Genomic DNA, 8762 nt, shown 5'->3' with positions numbered 1-8762 from the left:
ATAAGACAATAAGAATTTGAGCAAAATTTAAAAATTATTATTTATATTAAAACATCATTTGAATCTAATTTAATAATTTTTATTCTATTTTCTTAATCAATATTTTAATTGATTATAAATCTTTGTAGTCTTGTAGTCAATTAAATACTACTTAATATATATATATATATATATATATATATATATACTTGATAGACACAACTTTTAAGCCAAATTTGTTGAAATAGAATGCTTCTTAAACGAAGCTTGAACTTACTTCCCATCTTTGATATTCTATCATTCTTTTTAAATTTAGAGAATTTCTAAACATTTTTTCATTCAAATCGGTTATGTTTTGCTTAGAGAACCCAAATTTTTTTCTTTCACACATAATTTATGTCTATCTTTATAAGAGCTTGTCTTTTTCCTAGCTTTTTATAATAATTTTATTTCTTTTATATTGAGTTGTTGTACCATTATTTTTCTTAATCATATATAACTTATAATAAATTTACTGCAATTTATCAACACCACATTTTTAATTAGGTGGGACTTATGAGCAGAGTGAAAATGAGAGATATACAAGAGATTAGAGTTTCAGAGATCCTTGCTCACTATGATCTCGTTGTTGGATTCCATGATTGCACGTCATAGCAACTCAATATTTCGTATGTTTCGAGTGAAATTGAGGCGTTAAATTGTGATTGCCAAAGGAAAAGTTAAGTTTGCGAAGGTTTAAAGTTCATTTTAAGGGACATTTCATACATACCACATATGTCGTATGTATTTTCACATCTAAGACCTAAATTTTAATACAATAAATACATAATTAATAATTAATCAAAAATATTATTGGATATAAAAATATAATATTATTAAATGTATGATTAAATAAATTTGCGGAGGTTTAAATACATTTTTATCTATGATTAAATAATATATCATATATGCTATGAGTTATCATCAAATTTAATATTGAATATTTAACGAGTTACTTATTGAAAAACAAATGGGTTCGTTCGTGAACATAAACGAACGAGTTTGATCGTGTTCATGTTTAGTTCATTTAAGCTCCGAATTTGAAAAATTATTCAAGCTTGTTTATTTATAAATTTGAACGACATGATCGAGTCATAATCAAGCTGAGTCTGAATTGTTCCTCGAGTGCATTGGTTCATTTACAACCCTATTTTTATTCATCTAAAAGCTCCCTTCTAATTATTTAAGAATTTTTCCAATATTATATTTATTGAGGCCTTCGATTTCACCATTGCAAGACATTTGACCCTTCAGATAACTTTAAGTAGTTTTCAGTCATACTTGGAGGACAGTTAAATTTCATTTCGGCTCAAATCAAGATGATGTACTTCAATACATCTCTCTAATTTTAATACATATCTGATTTAAGGAATTGCTTAATATTATATCATGGGACTACCATGAATCCTTAATGCTCCTTCATTATCTCTGTTAATTATTAATTACTTTTGTAAACGGCGAGCTTTATTTTACAAAGCAAGAGTGGGTTTCGTTTCGTGCAAGAAAATAAAACCGTTGGCAATACGGTCAGTTCTGTGGGATGGGGAAACTGCTTGGATCTGCGGAGCTGCCGCAGTTTTGTGATTAGGGCAATGTTCCGCTCGACAAAAATGTTTAGTAGCTTTATCCAAGTGGCTTCATTTTTGCTTGGATCTGCGGCCGCAGTTTTGTGATTAGGACAATGTTCCGCTCGACAAAATGTTTAGTAGCTTTATCCAAGTGGCTTCATTTCTTGTGAGACAATATTTGACTCTATTTTTCTATTTTATTATTATTTTTAAAAAAATTGTAGCCTCCTTTCCAAAAAGAGAAGTTAGTGTGGGTGGGGCTGTGAATTTAGTTTGAAGGTGGTTAATTGCTAGAAAATTGATTTAGATTTTGGTTTGGATGAGGATTGAGTCGAATTAAACGAGCCGAGCTATGAGCTAAAATTTTAAATCGAATTATTTTCGAGTTGATTTTGAGCTGACCCTAACTTGGAACAATCCTATTCATGTTAGGGTTGTGAATTCGAGATAAATCTTAAGATATTATTTGTATGCATTCCAAAGCTTTCATATTCACATAAACTTTCAAATGATTCGAGTTTTTTCATGTTAAATCTTAAGATATTATTTTATTTAATTATCTTAAGATTTGTGCAAAAATACTTTAAAGTTAATGATATTAATTGCACTTTCAAACTATGATATTTATTGCACTTTCAGACTATGATATTAATCACACTTTCAAACTATGTAATTGTATCTAAACAATAATGATGTTTGGTTGAGATATATTTGAGACAAAACATCAATGTGAGATATTTTTCAACTTCAATGTATCATCTCAAAAGAGTTGTAATTACTTGATAATTTGTGCTTTTGAGTATTGTAGATCTGTCAAATATCAAATTATTTGTGCAATAACACAAATTATGTAATAACATCCTGTAAGTCTACCAAAATTTATGTAATTACATCAAGAAAGGCATCAAAATGCATGTACATTAGCAAAAGTAAACTAGCATGTGCTCCACCAAATTAAATAAGTATTTAAATGTAAATAGTCTGCAAATGCTATGCGCATTAAGATTAAATGTTAACTCAATCACTCAAATAAGCATGAAAAGCTCTTTTAAAATTCTATGATTATTTCAAAATTCAATAACCCTTATATTTTGAACATTAAATTCCATAGAATTAATTTATGCACGCTTTCAAATGAGTCACATTGTATATAGAACAATGATGCAATTACCACTCAACTAGTTCGATCATCTTCTTAAGAATTGGAGTTGACAAGTTTAGTAAGTTTCAATAATGTCTAATCTCATATATAACAATTTGCAAATCTAAATCACATAGTTTGATTCTCCTCTTTATAAGAACTGAAGTTACAAGGCTAAAATTTTATAGATATTCAAGTGTCAATTTTAAAATGAATTTAGAACATACATGTTTTAAATGTCCAAATCCACCGACGATGAATCACATTGACAAAAAGTCTCAATCGAATGAATCAAATTATAAATTAAGATTTTCAAATCAAAATTTTAAATGAAAAAACCTAAACATCTAATTTAAAATTAAATCATCTAAAAACTTAAAAGTAAATCTCATTTACTATCCATAACATTTATTGGGAATGATAAATTTTTGGTTGACCTCAGTTTATAAAGAGCTAATGTCACATCATATATATAAATATATTCACAATCAAGGAATTCCCACTCCAATAAGGATATGGTCAAATTTCTCTATCCATGTGGTTTGGCCCAAATGCTTCACAAAAATGAGCGGTTATAACCATAGTTCTCTAAGTGGGTGGTTGTCACCAAATGACACAATTATATTATGGTCGAGCAACTCATATCTTCCCCGATGAGTTTATATCATTTGAGTTGTGAACCATTTAGAGTACGTTTGATTTGCACAAAACATTCCATTAGCTAAAATTGATTTAAATTTGTTCTCTTAGGCAAACTTCTACCCCATACCTATAAGAGTCCCTTGGAAGGCGCAATTCATGGTTGCTGACAAAAATCCTTTAGTCAGGATGAGATGAATACCTCCTCTAACTTAGTAGATATGAGACCGTGAAGACCCGACATGATGGAATCATGAGATTTTGATCAGTTTTGTCATCATATTCCTTTCCATCTGCTTTAAGCCCGATGTATCATCAATTTTTTTTTTTCATGTGACACAAATCTCAAGACTTCTTTGAGCAAGAAACATTTCAGATTCAAATTCAAGATAATTCAGGTCCTCAATTTCAAGAAGTTTATAGTCAAGCTGAGCGTCATGACAAGATAAAAAAAATGAAACCAAAATTGATTCAATTAAAGTCCAATCATGGCTAAATCAAGCCATTAAAAGCAAATTTAAAGATTTTTATCAATAATTGAATGGTTAAATGAATTCCAAACAAATTTAAAAAAATTTTTTATCAATAATTGAATGGTTAAATGAATTCCAATTTTGACATATTTACAGTCAAAATTAAGCACCTTGATGAGAGGAATCCAATAAGCCTAATCTCACTTAATTCTGATGTTAATGAGGCCCTTAAATCACTATAAAAATCTTATGATTAAGAGAGTTTAATGTGAGTTGTTCAATGAGGTGGTTGGAGAAATTATTTGCCAAAATACCAAAATGTCCTTCTCCCTAAAGAATTTAAATATACCTCCTCTCTTCACTTTGGAAGAGAAGAAAAAAGAAGAATTGCAGAGCTTGTTTCAGACTGAAGACTTCCAACCTTTATCTCCACCAACTATTGTCGATCGTCATCGACCAACACCTGTTGGCAACCGTCGGTAATATTTATTTGCTAATGTCATATCCCAAGTATGATCATATTGTATAATGTTGCATTGAAGATCTGATTGTAACTTCCAGCTTCTGTATCCACCGACCATCATCGATCACCGTTTGTCAGCCTCCATCGACCACCACTGATCACCACAGCTTATTGCCTTTGGTGCCCATGCTCGCTATAGTTGTATCCCAAATGTGATAGTAATGTATAACAGTGTATTGAAAACCCGACAATAACTTCTAGATTTAGTAGCCACTGACCACTATCAACCACTGACCGTAGGTTAACCTCGACCACCATTGGCCGCCCCTGCTCGCCATTATTGGTGACTCCTACTTGCTAATATTATATCCCAAATATTGTTGTAAAGTATAAATATGTATAAAATACCATACAATAACTTTGGACCTCTGAGCTGCTAACTACTATGGACCACCGCTGGTCATCACCACTGTCATGTAGGCCACCAACTACTTGCGACCACTGCTTAAGACCATTATAGCTAGAATACAATGGTTGTACCTAACACTTGTATCTTTCTTTACATTATATACTGGCAAGAATATTGTGGAGTATAAAATTGTAACCTCATTCTAAGAGCAGGGTTCTAGTCATTGAGTACAACCAATGTAGCCAACCATTGCTACATCTTTCAACTACGATCTTTACGACAAACTGATGGTATTGCAGCCCCCAATTACAACATATACGACCAACTACTACTACAGTTTTCAATTACTGCTTTTATGGCTAGAGCAGTCAAAATAATTTGTTATTCACAAATAGCTCGTGTTCGGCTCGTTAAGTAGTTCTTGTTTGATTCAATTGCTACGCAAACAAGCCAAACAAAAATATTTTTTTTTGTGCTTGATGTATAAAAGAACCGAACACGAACAAAGATTTACTTGTTCATGTTAGACTTGTTTTAGCTTAAAATAATTTAATTGACTATAATGCTATGAAAATTTATAATCAATTAAAATTATTAAATAAAAAATAGAAAAAAAATATATTGAATAATATTAAATGAGGTTTTATTATAAACAATAAGATTCCTCCCCCTGCCCTTAAAATCCCACGGTTGCCTAACTAGGGCTTTCAAAACAACTCGTTGTTCAGGATTAGCTCGTGTTCAACTCGCTAAGCTAACAAAATGAACATGAATAATTTTTTTTATGATTGATATATAAACGAGGCAAACACAAATAGTTGTATTTTTTAATGATCTGAACCTGAGCCGAGCCTAGGCTTGCTCAAGCTCAACTTATTTACACCCCTATTTATCGCCAACTAAATTTATTGATATCACTAACATCAACCTATGTGGTTAAGTATTACTACAACTTCCAATTATGACTTTTGTGGCCAACTGACATTATTATAGTCCTCAACTAAAGCCTATGTGTCTAACTACTACTATAAATTCTAAGTACAGTCTTTATGGCCAACTGACACTATTGCATCCACAAATTATGGCCTTTGTGGCAAGCTGCTACTATTACAATTTTCAATTGTTTTCTGTGTAGCCAAATATCACAATTATAAGTGAGAAACACATATATTGTAGCCTAATTATGTTTATTATTATTGAACTATTATTATACATTTGTGATTGTTAGTTTTGTAATTCCATCTTCTCTAATTCAGGAGAAGAGTGGACTTATGTACTTACAATCACATGGTTAACTTTGATTATGTGGGACCTTCTGGGTTTTTTCATTTCCAAGGGTTTTCTATATAAAATATCTTAGTGTCTCCTCCAAATTTCTATTATTTGTGTCTATTAAATCTTTATGCAATGCTAATACATTAAAATACTACTCTAGAGGCATGAATCTTCTGGCACGTAACAAAACTCAATGATATAAATTTTAAAATCTAAGCCTTAATTATGTTGCTACTATATGTTGAATATTTGATGTTTAATGACTAGTCTTATTCAAAGTGCTCTTCTATTATCAGGAGGGAAAATCTACTATAGGGGCTTGCTACGTGAAACCATGAATCTATATAAAAATGTCCTCTTAAAACAAGGGTGAAATCTATGAGTATTATCTTATCTATAATCAAATCTATCTTTTGAAATTTTGACTAAAAATACATAAATAAAAAACTTTCAACAACACAATATGAGTCCAGGGCATTAAATGTTTAGAACCCACACAAACTTTGTTATTTCCTTCCATCTCTAAGATAAATATATAATTTTTTTTTAGGGTAAGAGATAGGGATTTGAATGTGAAGTAGTATGTTAGTGTAATTATACAAACAAAATTTTTAAAAGAATGTTACCAAGTTCGATTTTTATTCTTCTTATATTGACTATGGTTTACTATTGTTTGAATGATAATTGAATATATCCTTTGTTCATAATTGATTCATCTCATATATCACTTTTGGAAGATCTTGAGTGTTTCAAGTTGGTTCAATAAGAGGAGGAATCCTTTATCCATGAACATGATATATTTACATAGAAGCCTAAGAAAAAGAAGTGCTTGAAAAAGTGTTAAGTCAGCTGTGGCATTTGAAGAGTACAATATCCCCAACAATGATGTAATTTTAGCATCCTCAGTTGCTTGAGAGATAATTATGGTCAGGTTTATACGATCGAAATGGCATAAAGCATTGATGGTAAACACAAATACCTGTGCTGACCAAATAGTACATGGAACTGAGTCTGTGTATCAATCCCACAAGTTACGAGTGAACTCCCAAAGTCTAGCAAAGTAATAGTCTACTGGTTTTGAGTCTAGCCCAAAGATTCAAAAGTTGATGATTTTAAAATTCTAATTCTAATTCTTGTAAACAAAAATATATATCTATTTTGAGTTTGAACGTTAAATTCTCTTGATACTTTTCTTACGCAATGAAGGGAGCTAACGCGCGTAATGGTATTAAAGAAATATATTATAGGTTTATAATGATAGGAAACTTTACAAGAACGTATATCATTAAGGAAATATATCATTACGCAATGAAGGGAGCTACATGAATTATAAGCATACAACCTAAATTTTGGGAATTTAATCAATGCAGTTCTTTAGCGTGATTAAATGTGGATATAAGGAAGGACTTGCTTAGAATTCGGAAAATGAAATAATATTCAAATACATGCATGAAGAAGATGAAAAGGAAGATGTATTAATTAATAGAAACTTAATATAACTAAATTCATTAAAGAAGAACTTAGATAGAGGATATGTGTTAATTTAAGTGATGGTGCAATCAAATCAAATAAAATATGTTGTGTATTAAATGGTTAATAAATATGTAATTATATATACTAGTTGTATTATACTTGGATTCTCATACAGAAAATACACTTCCTTACACACAGATGGAGAGAGAGAGAGAGAGAGAGAGAGCGAACGAGTGCTAAGTGTTTTTCTATTGCCCAAAGAAAGGGAGTTTGAGATAATTAACCAATGTATAATATCCTTAGGCTTGTCATCTTACCCCTTATTTATCGATGAGGGTAGAGGTAATATTTTATAAGATGGTTACATTAAATGTACATGTATAAATTAGATAACATGGTCCCTAATGAAGTTTTTATTTAATAAAAGATGCACTTATCATATTTAAATAATTACATTTTTTATGTATGAAGATTTTTCAAGAATGAATCACACAAAGTCATTGGCCAACCTAAGCTATTTTACTAAAGGCTTTGGAAGTTTTGATCTAGTCTGTGGCCAAGTTGATTAGTTGGAATTTGAAGCTGAGTGCACAAGTCGGTGTAACTTTGACATCATTCAAATGACTTTGATCCAAGTAATTTTATCTTGTTGAAAAGTTTATCTCAATGATTGTAACTAACCCTAGCTGGCTTTGGCAATAGTGAAATCCTTTTCCACAACTAATTAAGTTTGATTGAACTGTTTAATGACATCTTATAGTCGGTCGGGTTGACTCGTGCTTTCATAGAATTGTTTTCTGGGTACTTGTGCAAGCTAAGGTGACAAATAAGAACATGTTGGAAGATTAGGTGTCCATTGCGGATTATATGGGAGGTCCTGCTTTTAGAAGTAGAAGTGGCACAACTCGAAGGTGATGGGCAAAGCGAGGCAATGAATGGTAGTAGTGAGTGTGCTATCAACAATTAGCCTTTCATCAATTCTAATTAATTAAATGTTTGATGCTAATGATTTAAACCTCTAATTTAATTTTTAAACCTTATTACATTTATGTATTTTAATCAAAATTTCCATAATTCATTAGGTATTATATAAATTATATAATTTAATTTAAATATTAATAAAAATAAACTTTTATATTTGGTTATTTAGTTGATAGATTCATCATTAATATACTTGTAATAATTTAAATGCTTTTTAAGTGAATAAAAATTAAAAATTAATAGAAGAATATAAAATAAATTATCGGATAAGCAATTAAGCCATCACTGGGTTTGTTTGAGGCAGCTGCAGCTTATTGAATAA

Source organism: Phalaenopsis equestris, unplaced genomic scaffold (genome assembly GCF_001263595.1).
Source record: "Phalaenopsis equestris unplaced genomic scaffold, ASM126359v1 Scaffold000400, whole genome shotgun sequence".
Classification (NCBI taxonomy): domain Eukaryota; kingdom Viridiplantae; phylum Streptophyta; class Magnoliopsida; order Asparagales; family Orchidaceae; genus Phalaenopsis; species Phalaenopsis equestris.
Note: the sequence above shows the minus strand (reverse complement) of the source record.